This window comes from Ovis aries, chromosome 21, assembly GCF_016772045.2.
Source record: "Ovis aries strain OAR_USU_Benz2616 breed Rambouillet chromosome 21, ARS-UI_Ramb_v3.0, whole genome shotgun sequence".
Lineage (NCBI taxonomy): Eukaryota > Metazoa > Chordata > Mammalia > Artiodactyla > Bovidae > Ovis > Ovis aries.
In genome coordinates this window covers 25418080-25432381 of record NC_056074.1, presented here as the reverse complement: position 1 = coordinate 25432381, position 14302 = coordinate 25418080, and the positions used below count along the sequence as shown (strand labels likewise).

The 14302-nt window shown below is 39.0% G+C and overlaps 1 protein-coding gene across 3 annotated transcripts in view; it reads left to right on the top strand.

Annotated features, from left to right (window-relative positions):
- Positions 1 to 4934: 4934 nt before the first annotated feature.
- Positions 4935 to 14302, top strand: part of LOC101105957 (olfactory receptor 8B8-like) — a 95627-nt gene continuing 86259 nt past the window's right edge. For 2 of the 3 annotated variants that reach the window (XM_060404240.1, XM_060404241.1), the window contains exon 1: positions 4935 to 5074. The gene's annotated coding sequence lies outside the window, so the exon portion shown is untranslated. Of the gene's footprint in view, positions 5075 to 9728; positions 11773 to 14302 lie in introns of those variants that run through there. The other variant, XR_009597918.1, reaches the window with a different exon arrangement.

Sequence of the window (14302 nt, the reverse complement as noted above, 5' to 3'; positions counted from 1 at the left end):
TTTCCCTGTGGTCTACCCAAGTCTTAAATATTCATTTATTTTGAACATATGAATACTTAGCTCAAATTGATGCAGTATTAGGGTGAAAGGGTTACCATATCAGTATCTTTTAGTTAAATTTCTATAACTGAATGATGAAGATATTAATAATAGTAATATTAATTCCAAAGTTGGCTGTAAAAGTAGTATGGGATATTGCATAGTTATAAATATTTTTTTCAAGAAGTAGAAGTCAGTTCCTATAAAAATATGAGTTGTCATTGGGTATCTGGAATTTGTTCTTAGATTTTTATTAAATCATGCCCAGGGCAATTCCATTTCTTATATTTATAATCACCTGGAGCATTAAAAAGTATTGATGGCTGTTTTCCACTCAGTTTTTCTCTTTTTTTTTTTAGAGGTTCTCATTAAAACTCATCTATCATGAAGCCTGATGGCATACCTATATAGGTACCTAGTATAGTCTAGAGTAAGATATCAATATTATTATTATTATTTTTAGGTCCATTTTCAGATCATAATATCAAATCATGGCCCCATTATCTCCTTAATGACAAAGTACTGAAATTATAGACATGCTTCTGTAAGAAGCATGGATTATCATTGCTGAGTGTATCTATAGATATCCCTTCTCTGACAGGCCTTTCTTAAGCTAAAATCCTTAAACTTGCACTGTTTTAATTGCTTACTTATACAGTTACTATGTTTTGTATAATGCTCTTCAGAGATCAGTCTCATTAACTTGTCCCACAAGTCTTGGGTATGTGAATAAATATATCCAAGAGCTGAAGTTTTAAACCCATGTTCACATTGAGAAAACCACAGTGCCAGACAAAAGTGACTTTCCTGAGGCTTCCTAATTATGAAGGACTTGCTTTCCTCTGATCTTGAGCTCTTCCCCTGGCCCAAGTGTGTAGCCTTAGAAATCTGCACACCTACAGTTAGGAGCAATGTTATGGTGGAATGTGCTTTACACTGGATGTGTTAGCTTGTGCACAGCATATAAAAAATATGAATGCTATTATTTCCCTCTTCTCTAGGACAATGAAGCCTAAAAATTCAACTACCCTAAGTCATAAAGCCAAGCAAGACACAGGACTGGGTCTAAAACCTCAGACTTCTGACCACCAGTGTGTTTCATTGTCAGTGAACTGTGTCACTTTGCTGAAGGTTATTTTGTATGTAGCACTTTATTATTACTTAGTAAACTTAATATATTGAGTTTTGGACATAGAGGATAGATTTTATTGTCAGTTTCAGATGCATTTAAAAAAGTTATCAAGGCAGTATATGTGCACTGTAGAAAATCAGAAACACAAATAAGCAAAAATACAATACCACTTCCTTGCTCCTTGGAGGCTAGCAGCAGTCATGACTATCAGTTTAGATTTTCTGATGCATATATGTACTTACATGTGTATTGTGCTCAGTCACTCAGTTTTGTCCAGCTCTTTGCAACTGCATGAACTGTGGCCTGCCAGGCTTCTCTGTTCCAGAAATTCTCAGGCAAGAATACTGGAGTGGGTTGCCATTTCCTACTCCATACATGTATATAAAGTGTATATATATATATATATATATATATATATATATATATATATACACATACATACATACACATACATATATATTATACACATGTATAAGCATATATATATTTTTTAAAAAGCATTTTTAACCTGCTTCTAATGTAAGTGCTTTAAATAAGCTGTCTCATTTGATTCCTATAACAGTAATAACTCTGGCACTAGCTATATATGTTTCTCTAGGAATATGAGCGACTTCCCTTTCACTTTTCACTTTCATGCCTTGGAGAAGGAAATGGCAACCCACTCCAGTGTTCTTGCCTGGAGAATGCGAGGGATGGGGGAATCTGGTGGGCTTCCATTTATGGGGTCACACAGAGTCGGACACGACTGAAGCGACTTAGCAGCAGCAGCAGCAGCAGGTATATGAGTGCGTGCTCAGTCACTTCAGTTGTGTCCGACTCTTTGTGACACTATGGACTATAGCCAGCCAGGCTCCTCTGTCCATGGAATTCTCCATGCAAGAACATTGGAGCAGGTAGCCATGCCCTCTTCCAGGCATATTCTTGACCCAGGGATCAAACCTGTGTTGCCTGAAGCTCCTGAACTGCAGGTGGGTTCTTTACCATTGAACCACTGGATGCCCTTTGGTAGCTATCAGTCAGTTCAGTTCAGTTCAGTCACTCAGTCGTGTCCGACTCGTTGTGACCCCATGAATCACAGCACACCAGGCCTCCATGTCCATCACCAACTCCCGGAGATCACTCAAATTCATGTCCATTGAGTCAGTCATGCCATCCAGCTATCTCACCCTCTGTTGTCCTCTTCTCCTCCTGCCCCCAATCCCTCCCAGCATCAGGGTCTTTTCCAATGAGCCAACTCTTCACATGAGGTGGCCAAAATATTGGAGTTTCAGCTTTAGCATCATTCCTTCCAAAGAACATCCAAGACTGATCTCCTTTAGAATGGACTGGTTGGATCTCCTTGCAGTCCAAGGGACTCTCAAGAGTCTTTTCCAACACCACAGTTCAAAAGCATCAATTCTTTGGCACTCAGCTTTCTTCACAGTCCAACTCTCACATCCATACATGACCACTGGATAAACCAGAGCCTTGACTAGACAGACCTTTGTTGGCAAAGTAATGTCTTTGCTTTTGAATATGCTATCCAGGTTGGTCATAACTTCCTTACAAGGAATAAGCATCTTTTAATTTCATCACTGCAATCACCATCTACAGTGATTTTGGAGCCCCCCAAAATAAAATCTGCCACTGTTTCCTCATCTATTTCCCATGAAGTGATGGGATCAGATGCCATAATCTTAGTTTTCTGAATGTTGAGTTTAAGCCAACTTTTTCCACTCTCCTCTTTCACTTCATCAAGAGGCTTTTTAGTTCCTCTTCACTTTCTGCCATAAGGGTGGTCTCATCTGCATATCTGAGGTCATTGATATTTCTCCCAGCAATCTTGATTCCTGCTTGTGCTTCTTCCAGCCCAGCGTTTCTCATGACGTACTCTACATATAAGTTAAATAAGCAGGGTGACAGTATACTGTCTTGATGTACTCCTTTTCCTATTTGGAACCAGTCTGTTGTTCCATGTCCAGTTCTAACTGTTACTTCCTGACCTGCATTTGGTTTCTCAAGAGGTATGAGTCTTTAAATCCTTAAGATGTGGGATAAAGACAAGAAAAGCTGCATTGCACTGAAAACTTTAAATGTTATTTATTGGTGGTTCAATTGTTAACTTCATAACAACTATTTCAGAGGTACCTAAGATTTTTAAATATTATTTTCATTTATAATAAAGAAGAAATATTCCCCTAGGTAGCAACAACAGATTTAAAATATAATATCTATATATCCCCTTCTGTTCAGTTTCTACCTCTTAAAATATTAAGAAGCATAGAAAATCCCCCTAGAATATACCATTATCAGAAATCAAAGTGCTTTCACAGAGCAGTAGAGTAAACAGCTTTCATTGAGTGTAGTGCAGATGGGAAAATCCTAGGCAGCATTGACTTAGTTATTGATTCCCATATCATCTAATAATATTAAATAGGAAAATATGACCCCATATTTAATATCAGTCACCACAATTATTACCTCCAGTTCTAACAGGCCACAGAGGCTCAGGATTGCTGCCCATAAGAACAGGGCACACAAAGAAGAATTACTTAGAGATGAAGGTAAACATATGGTTGAAAATAGCCTCATTAGAGATAGGAGTTTATGAAAGAAATATTTTTCTGATATAGTTCCTTTAAATCATTATTAACTACCTGTGCTAAGGAAAAATAAAATATAATTTCCTGGAAATATTAGTGAATGACTTGGTTTCAATAGTCAGGAAATAAATATCAGGAAAGGAGAGGACCATATAGATTTATATCTAGTCCTAAATTTATTCAAAGGGGCCAGCACTATCATGAATAATAGGTCCCTGGGGCTGGGAAACTTGGGGGAAGTCTGTTTATATATATAGGTGGAACTTCTCCTGGGATGTAGTCACTTTAGAGACTGGAGTTCTCAGTAAAGAGCAATTAGAGTCTTGGTTTACAGCTGTGCTGGGAACCATGTTTCACCGCCCCCCCCCCCCAGATGTGTTAATTTTCCTTTTATTGGGAAGTCAACTTGCTGCTTGAGAAACAGTGCTTAGTGCTTCTATTTAAATAATTTACCACCAAGAACTCCATCATCATCATCACCACCACCACTACCACCACAGCCGCAACCATCTCGGTCATTGCCTTCATCTTCATCAGTCACTATTATTAGGAAAATTACTCACTATTAGTTATTCACCATAAGGCATAGTCAACTAGACTTGAAATGTTTATTTTAAAACATTTAAAAAACATATTGGAATATTTGTGTTAAAAACTATAATTTCAGTAAAGAAATGTTAATTGATAAGGAATGCTAAATTTGTCACCCTGCTTTAGCATCTGTAGCCTCACAGTGTAGAATGGTAGGAGGTTGAAGGGCACAAAAATGTAGACCATATTAATAAGAATGCATTCCAATATCAAACAACAAATTTCAACAATGCACACTGCTATTACTTTTGTGCCAAATTAATGAGAACTCTTTCCCCATATATTCTCGTTTATAAGGGTGAAGGGTTAATGCCGCCATAATAGGGAAAGTGGAGATGTGCTGCTTGCAAACAGGATGTTCTGCCAAGGAGATGGACACAGCCTTGAGATTAATGGTCCCTTGCTAATAAGGGAACATTCCCTTCTTGTGATAAGGGCTCTGGACAGACTCTGCAGTAAGCCGGAATTTCACTCCCTTTTGCTGTACGATAACATTTATGCACATGCGCTGTACTGAACAAGTTTGGTCATACAGTCTGGAATTCTGCCCAGGGGGGCTATATAAAAATAAACCACGAGCTTGCTTGCTTGTGTAGTTATCATTTTCCCTCTGGCCAGAGTGTGTCTGTCTCTTATATGTGTGTCTTGTTGTTTTATGTCATTTCACTCGTAATCTCCAGAAATCTCCTACATCTGGTGCCCAACGTGGGGCTCGAGTGAAACCGAAAGGGTGAGTAACCCCAGGGGGATTTTAAAATCATAGCAGGGGAACTTTAGAAAAAATCATGGGGAATTCCTCAGCCTAGCAGGGGAACTTTCAGAAAATCATGGAGAATTACTAGGGGAATTCATGTACACAATCATGGGGAATTCATCATCATCATTACGGACACAATATATGGAGTTAGTCAAAGGACTTCTCCACTCCATAGGCATTAAGACCTCGACTCGTTGATTGAGTGAGCTCTTTCGCTTGGTGGAGCAATATTGTCATTGGTTTCAATATCAAACTAAGCTACAGTTAAACTTGAAGGAATGGAAAATAATTCAAAAAGAATTGAGAAAGCAACATCAGAAGGGTAATGTGATCCCTTTGAAGTTATGGACTTTATGTAATGCTATAACACAGGCTTTGACTTTGCTATCTACTGATAATGAGACTAAATCTAATGCTTCAATGAAGGAACAGGCAATTTATGAGGATGTGCCAAACGGTGGTGGGGTTTCTGCATTGCCTGAAGGTAAGGATACAAGTAAGCCTCCTTCTGGAAATGGTGAAACATCTGATAGTTCAGAATCAGATTCAGAGGCTTCTTCAGTTTCATCAGAGGGGGGTAAAAAGATTAAAGAAATGACCCATCTAATTCAGGAATGGTGGAGATCCCGTAGGGAGGAGAGGAAATCTGCGCCTTCTGCTCCTCCTTATACTTCTCTTTTCCCCACTGCGGTTGGTCCGCCCGATGTGGGCAGGGAACATTGTCGGTTCTCCTTTCCTTTGTCTATGCTTCATGATGATGACTTGCCTGCTCCCCCTAGTGGTTTTATCGATCTTCCACAATTATTTCCCATCCAGAGATAGCAAGATGACAACGTGATAAATATTCAATACACTCCTTTGGAATATAAATTTTTAAAAGATCTTAAAACTGCAGTAGCGCAATACTGTCCTCAATCTCCCTTTGTTTTGGCTATGCTGGAATCATTGGGAAAAGGCAAATTAATCATTCCATTAGATTGGGAATCTATTGCCCAAGCTGTCTTGGAGAGTTCTCAATGGTTGCAACTTCGTAGCTGGTGGGAAGAAGAAGCTAGAAAGCAGGCTCGGATTAATGAAGGACAGAATCCCCCTGGTCCTCTCGATGATAAATTAATGGGAGAGGGCCATTATCAGGCTTTAGAGAACAGGCTCAGTACTCTGATCAGGACTTACAACAAGTCCGCCAGGTCTTTTTACAAGCATGGCGTCGTGTGATGCCTACTGGCCATGCCCAATCCTCCTTTGTTAAGACAATACAAGGCCCCAATGAGCCATATACTGATTTTCTAGCAAGATTGAGAGTAGCTGTGGAACGAGCTGTAGGGAGGGATGAAATTGCAGGGATATTATTACAAACTTTAGCATTTGAAAATGCAAATACTGAATGCAAACATATACTGGGACCATTAAAAGGACAGGGTGCATCTATAGCTGAATATATCAGAGCCTGCTTGGGAGTAGGAGGAACAGATCATCAGGCTAGTGTCTTTGCTACAGCCTTAGCCAAAGCTATGAAACCACAAAAGGGAGGTAACTGCTTCCATTGTGGAAAACCTGGTCATATGAGAAGAGAATGTCAGAAATTAAAAGCTGATCAAGGTGCAATTCCTAAAGACAGATCTTTTGCTAGGAGGAATAAGACTCCTCCTGGACCTTGCCGTCGATGTGGGAAGGGGCTTCATTGGGCTAATGAGTGCAGATCTAAAACAGACAAAATGGGCAACCCGATACAGGGAAACTATCTTGCGGGCCTGAGTCCTTGGGGCCCAGGAACAATACCGGGGACTTTTCCTCCCTGTCCTCCTGCTGTCCCACATACCCCAACCCTGTTCCCTCCCAGCAACAGTTACCAGTCAATGCCTCATTAAAAGGACCTCAAATGATGATTTCAGACTTGCGGTCTGCTACTTCAGGGAGTGCTGCTGCTGATTTGCCACTAGCTGAGAATGTTCTTTTGTCACCAGGAGGAGGTATTTACAAATTAAAAACAAATGTATTCAGACCACTGCCTAAAGGCACCTTTGGTTTAATATTAGGCCATAGCAGTGAGGCTTTGAGAGGTCTAACCATAATTCCTGGGGTAATAGACCCCGACTACATTGGGGAAATTTTGATTATGGCTTCTACTTCTACCACGCTTTCATTATTAGCTGGGGAACGTATTGCCCAAATGCTTCTCCTACCTTATCATCCCTGTTTGGCTTTTCCTAATGAACGAACAGGAGGAAGTACTGGGCGACATATATTTTGGGAAATGCTTATCAAAGATTCTCGCCCTGTTCTCTCCTTGATTATACAAGGAAAAAACTTCAAGGGACTATTAGACACAGAGGCAGATGTTTCAGTTATTTCTTCTCAACAATGGCCCCAAGATTGGAAAAAAGAAAAAAGCCCTCTAATGTTGACGGGACTGGGCTCTATTGCAGATGTCTGGAAGAGTACCCATCCCTTACAATGCCTATTCTATAACGGAAGATCAATGTTTGTTACCTTTTATATTGTAAACATACCTATTAATATTTGGGGAAGAGATCTTCTCTCTCCTTTGGGGGCTTTTGTAACCATTCCCCCGGAAAACTAGTAGCCGCTGCTCAAATTCCTCAAGCATTCCCATTAAAATGGTTAACTAATACTCTAAAATGGGTTGAGCAGTGGCCATTACCACAAATGAAGCTCGAGGCGTTAGAACAATTAGTACAAGAACAACTCCAACTTGGCCATATAGAGCCCTCTACCTCTCCCTGGAATTCTGTTTTTGTTATAAAAAAGCAATCTGGAAAATGGAGAATGTTAACTGATTTACGAGAAGTTAATAAATGTATTCAACCTATGGGAGCATTACAATTGGGACTCCCCTCTCCAGCTCTTATTCCTCAGAATTGGTCCTTAATGGTGCTAGATCTTAAGGACTGTTTTTTTTGCCATTCCCCTACAATTACAAGATAGAGATAAATTTGCTTTTACAATTCCTATTCTTAATCATGCTCAGCCTGTTAAGCGTTATCAATGGACAGTCTTACCACAGGGAATGACAAATAGTCCTACTTTATGTCAAGAATTCATAGCTTGCTCTTTACAATCCCTCGGTCAAGAATACCCCAATTATATTCTATATCAGTATATGGATGATCTCCTATTAGCAGCTCCTAGTATTGCTGAACGTGATGAATTCTTTCTAAAAGTACAGGAGGCTTTAAAACTATACAATTTGCAAATAGCCCCAGAAAAAATTCAAAAAGACTTCCTATTTCGTATTTAGGAATGATATTGGAACAACATAGAATAAGGCCACAAAAGTTGCAAATTAGAAGAGACCACCTCAAAACTTTAAATGATTTTCAACAGTTATTGGGAGATATCAGTTGGCTACGCCTGGTACTTGGGATTCCTACTTATCAATTATGACATTTGTTTTCTACTTTAGAGGGAGATACAGCTCTGGATAGCCCCCGAACTTTAACCCCATTGGCTTTACAGGAACTTCAATTTGTTGAGCAACGACTAAATGACGGTTTTTTGACTTACTTACATGCGTCTCAACCTATTTCGTTTATAATATTTCATACCCCTTATTCTCCACCTGATGTAATGGCTCAAGAAAAAGGATTAATAGAATAGGTTTTCTTACCTAACAGCTTTTCCAAAAAATTGACTACATATATGGATAAATTAGCCTTCCTCATACAGAAAGGTCACCATCATATTGTACAGTTATCAGGATATGAACCATACCAGATTGTTACTCAATTAACAACTGCTCAAATATCTCGATGTTTGCAATTTAATGAAAACTGGCAAATTTCTCTTGCCTCATTTCCTGGTTCGTTTTCTAATCAGTATCTGTCTTCTAAATTGATTGATTTTCTCTGGACTAACTCTATGATATCTCAACCCCCAATTTCAGATGTTCCAGTTAAGGGACCCACTATTTTTACAGACGCAAATAAAAATACTGCTGGATATTGGACCCCGGAAAGTTCTAAGGTTCTTCCCCACTCATTTTATTCTGTACAGCCCGCTGAGTTGTGGGCTATCTATTTAGTTTTACAAGATTTCCCCCAAATTGCTATCAACATTGTTTCAGATTCTCGATATGCTGTTCTCTCTTGCCTGCAGCTTCCCCATGTCTCCCTTCCACTGACCCTTAAAACAGCTATTGATAAATTGTTTTACCAAGTACAACAACTGCTCTTGCAACGTTCAGAATTAATTTTCTTTACTCACATTCATGCACATTCCGCCCTTCCTGGACCCTTATCATTCGGAAATGCTACAATTGATGCCTTACTTTATCCTATAGAAGCAGCAAAACAAGAACATCTCTTACAGGATACCAATTCCAAAGGGTTACAAAAATCTCATGCCATTACGGGAAAACAAGCTCAAAATATTGTTCGTTCTTGTTCCATATGTGCCCCCTTTGCTTTACCGTTTACCCCACCAGGTGTCAACATGAGAGGACAACAAACAAATCAGATATGGCAAATGGATGTAATTTACATTTCTTCTTTCGGACAACAAAAATATGTGCATCATACTATAGATACGTATACACATTTTCAATGGGCCACTGCATTACATTCTGAAAAGGCTGACACTGTTATTAATTTGTTATCTTGTTTTGCAGTTATGGGATTACCAATTGAATTGAAAACTGATAATGTACCTGTCTACCAACCCGTGAAATTAGCTCACTTTTTATCCCAATATCATATAACTCATACTTTTGGTATTCCCTATAATAGTCAAGGGCAAGCTATCATTGAAAGAGCTAATCATACCTTGTGTGAATATCTTGAAAAAATAAAAAAGGGGCAACAGGAGAGACTTATGAAACCTAAAGACATTTTGAATAAAACCTTACTTACCCTAAATTTTTTGAATATTTGGAGCAAAGGAAATCTATCAGCAACAGAGTTGCATTTTCAAGGAAAAAAAGAAGACAAGAAGATCTTGAATACGCCTATTTGGTATAAAGATAAAGAGAAAGATTGGACCCCAGCATCATTAATATATCTGGGACGAGGGTATGCTTTCATTTCTGTTAATAATTACAGGTTTTGGACCCCAGCGAGATTGATCAAAATCAACAATGGCTGATCCTTTTGTTCAAAAAAGTTAACTTTTTTGCTCCTTCTCTAGAATCTTTGGAATGGGAACGTTGCCGAGGTCATCATGACCCTTTAAAGTCATGAATTATTCTGGGTCTATCATTGTGGATTGGAGTCCAGATTATGGGCAATTCTTAGAAAAATGGTCAAATAAATCTCTTAAGTGGCATCGTGCAAATAGCACTTTGATGGGCAATGGTAATGAAACAATTAAATGGCAGCAATTTGCACTTGTCCCTCCTCAATTACAATTGCAGGGATATCCGCACATTCAAGGGGATATTTGGAAACTATGGGCAGTTTCTGGTAATCTCACTATCTGGTCAGGAAACTACTTTGGATAGTGGTGACTCTTCGGGTCCATTTCATGTTAATTTGCATGTTAATAAATCTTATTCTGCAATGGCATGTGTAAAATATCCTTTTACATTGTTATATGGGAATTGGACCTGGAATGATACTGTGTGGTCTATGTCATGTGGTTATTGTAATGTGTAAATCAGTCTTGGTGGAAAGAATTTGAAAAACGAGCCTGTAACTCCAATTTTTTGTTAGTAATTGTTAAAGCTTGGACAGAAGTATGGTTGCCTATAAATCTGACTAGGCCATGGTCAGATTCTGTTGCTGTCTCTCATCTAGTAACCACTCTACAGACTTTGCTGCATCGATCTCGATGTATGTTTGGTGTGGTCATTGCTTCGATTCTAGCAATTGCGTCAGTAACTGCAACAGCGGTGATGGCAAGCCTTGCGTTATATCAAGGTATTCCAACAGCTGATTTTGTCCTGGACTGGCATAAAGACTCTCATTTGTTATGGCAACAACAGCGAGATTTGGATGCACAACTTGCTACCGACGTGCTCAATCTTCAACACACCATTTCCTGGCTTGGAGATCAATTAGCTGTTTTATCTACACGAAGTGTGTTGAAATGTGATTGGAATTCTTCTCAGTTTTGTATAACACCTGTACCATTTAACATGAGCCTTTCAAGAAATTAACCAAGACATATAAATAAAAAGAGTTCTAGATGCCCATCATCTACAGAGATTCCACCTAGCCCCCAAAAGGTGGCTGGATAGCCAATGACAGGTAAGACCCTCAGAGGAGGGCAACCTAAGACAGGCACAGCCGCGAGAGGGGCTGGGGAGGCTGGAGGCTGGCCGTCTACAGCTTTACGCCTTGCTCTACAGAACATCAATACAAATGTCTCGAGGACTTAAATAGAATAAAAAAGGGGGAGATGAAGGGTTAATGCAGCCACAATAGGGAAAGTGGAGATGTGCCGCTTGCAAACAGGATGTTCTGCCAAGGAGACAGACACAGCCTTGAGATTAACGGTCCCTTGCTAATAAGGGAACATTCCCTTCTTGTGATAAGGGCTCTGGACAGACTCTGCCATAAGCCGGAATTTCACTCCCTTTTGCTGTACGATAACATTTATGCACATGCGCTGTACTGAACAAGTTTGGTCATACAGTCTGGAATTCTGCCCAGGGGGGCTACATGAAAATAAACCGCGAGCTTGCTTGCTTGTGCAGTTATTATTTTCCCTCTGGCCAGAGTGTGTCTGTCTCTTGTATGTGTGTCTTGTTGTTTTATGGCGTTTCACTTGTAATCTCCAGAAATCTCCTACATAAGGGAAATATGTTTATAAGAATATGCACTTCTCAAAGATGCATTCAGCAATATGTCACTATGAAAATGACTATAATGAGATTTTTAAATTAAACTTTTTCTTTCAAAGTAATTGAGCTGTTTTAAATCCTAAAAAATGATGCTGTGAAAGTGCACTCAATATGCCAGCAAATTTGGAAAACTCAGCAGTGGCCAGAGGACTGGAAAAGATCAGTTTTCATTCCAATCCCAAAGAAAGGCACTGCCAAAGAATGCTCAAACTACTGCACAATTGCACTCATCTCACATGCTAGTAAAGTAATGCCTAAAATTCTCCAAGCCAGGCTTCAACAATATGTGAACCGTGAACTTCCAGATGGTCAAGCTGGTTTTAGAAAAGGAAGAGGAACCAGAGATCAAATTGACAACATCCGTTGAATCATCGAAAAAGCAAGAGAGTTCCAGAAAAACATCTGTTTCTGCTTTATTGACTATGCCAAAACCTTTGACTATGTGGATCACAATAAACTGTGGAAAATTCTTGAAGAGATGGGAATGCCAGACCACTTGACCTGCCTCTTGAGAAATCTGTATGCAGGTCAGGAAGCAACAGTTAGAACTGGACATGGAACAACAGACTGGTTCCAAATAAGAAAAGGCTGTATATTGTCACCATACTTATTTAACTTATATGCAGAGTACATCATGAGAAATGCTGGGCTGGAGGAAGCACAAGCTGGAATCAAGATTGCCAGGAGAAATATCAATCACCTCAGATATTCAGATGACACCATGCTTATGGCAGAAAGTGAGGAAGAACTAAAGAGCCTCTTGATGAAAGTGAAAGAGGAGAGTGGAAAAGTTGGCTTAAAGCTCAACATTCAGAAAACAAAGATCATGGCATCCAGTCCCATCACTTCATGGCAAATAGATGGAGAAACAGTGGACACAGTGGCAGACTATTTTTACGGGCTTCAAAAATCACTGCAGATGTTGTCTGTAGCCATGAAATAAAAAGATGCTTACTCTTTGGAAGAAAAGTTATGACCAAACTAGATAGCATATTAAAAAGCACAGACATTACTTTGCCAGCAAAGGTCGATCTAGTCAAGGCTATGGTTTTTCCAGTAGTCATGTATGGATGTGAGAGTTGGACTGTAAAGAAAGCTGAGTGCCAAAGAATTGATGCCTTTGAACTGTGGTGTTGGAGAAGACTCTTGACAGTCCCTTGGACTGCAAGGAGATCCAACCAGTCCATCCTAAAGGAAATCAGTCCTGAATGTTCATTGGAAGGACTGATGCTGAAGCTGAAACTCCAATACTTTGGCCACCTGATGTGAAGAAGTAACTCATTGGAAAAAACCCTGATGCTGGCAATGATTGAAGGGAGACGAGAAGGCGGTAACAGAGGATGAAATGGTTGGATGGCATCACTGACTCAATGGACATGAGTTTGAGTAAACTCTGGGAGTTGGTGATGGATAGGGAGGCCTGGCATGCTGCAGTCCATGGGATTGCAAAGAGTCAGACACTACTGAGCAACTGAACTGAGCTGATCCCTCCTGCCCCTCATTTTTTTTTTTTTTTGGTAGTGTAGACTTTACTGGGGACAATTTCTTTCACCTTTAATTTGTTTGAAATTTTTTCTCTCTTTTTTATTTTGGAAGAATATGCTACCACAAATAGAATATGAAACATTTTTCTCTTTCAGTTTTAAAGACGTAATTTCAATGTTCTTTGACTTCTGTTTTTAAGTAACAGGTCAGTTATATTTTTTGCTCCTTTGAAAACAATGTCCCTTCTATCATGATTGCTTTTAGACTTTTTCTTTTTTCTTTGGTTTTCATTAGTATAAGTATGATAAGTTTAGGTGTGGTATATTTTATATTCATATTGCTTACGGTTTCCTGGGCTGTTTTTTTCTAGGAAAGAACAGAAACTGCTTCAGTTTTTGTTGTGCTAAAAACATATAGCATACATTTTACCATCTTAAAAAATTTTATTGAGGTACAGTTGTTTTACAACATTGTTTTAGTTCGTACTGTACAGCAAAGTAAACCAGCTCTGTGTATATATTATATATCCCTTCTTTTTTGTAGTTCCTCCCCATTTAGGTCTCCACAGAGCACAGAATAGAGTTCCCTGTGCTACACAGTTAGGTTATCATTAGTTATCTATTTTAGACATAGTGTCAATAATGTATATATCCCAAATCCCAATTCATCCCACCACTCCCTTAGACATAGTGTCAATAATGTATATATCCCAAATCCCAATTCATCCCACCACTCCCTTTGGTATCCATACATTCAGACATATTTCTATGTCTGTATCTATGTTTCTGCTTTGTAAATAAGATAATCTAGCACCAATTCTGGGCTTTTTTTTTTTTTGTTAAATTCTGTGGGTTTATTATTTCATCAAATAGGGAAAACTTTCATCTATAATCTTTAAAAATATTCTGTTTACTCCA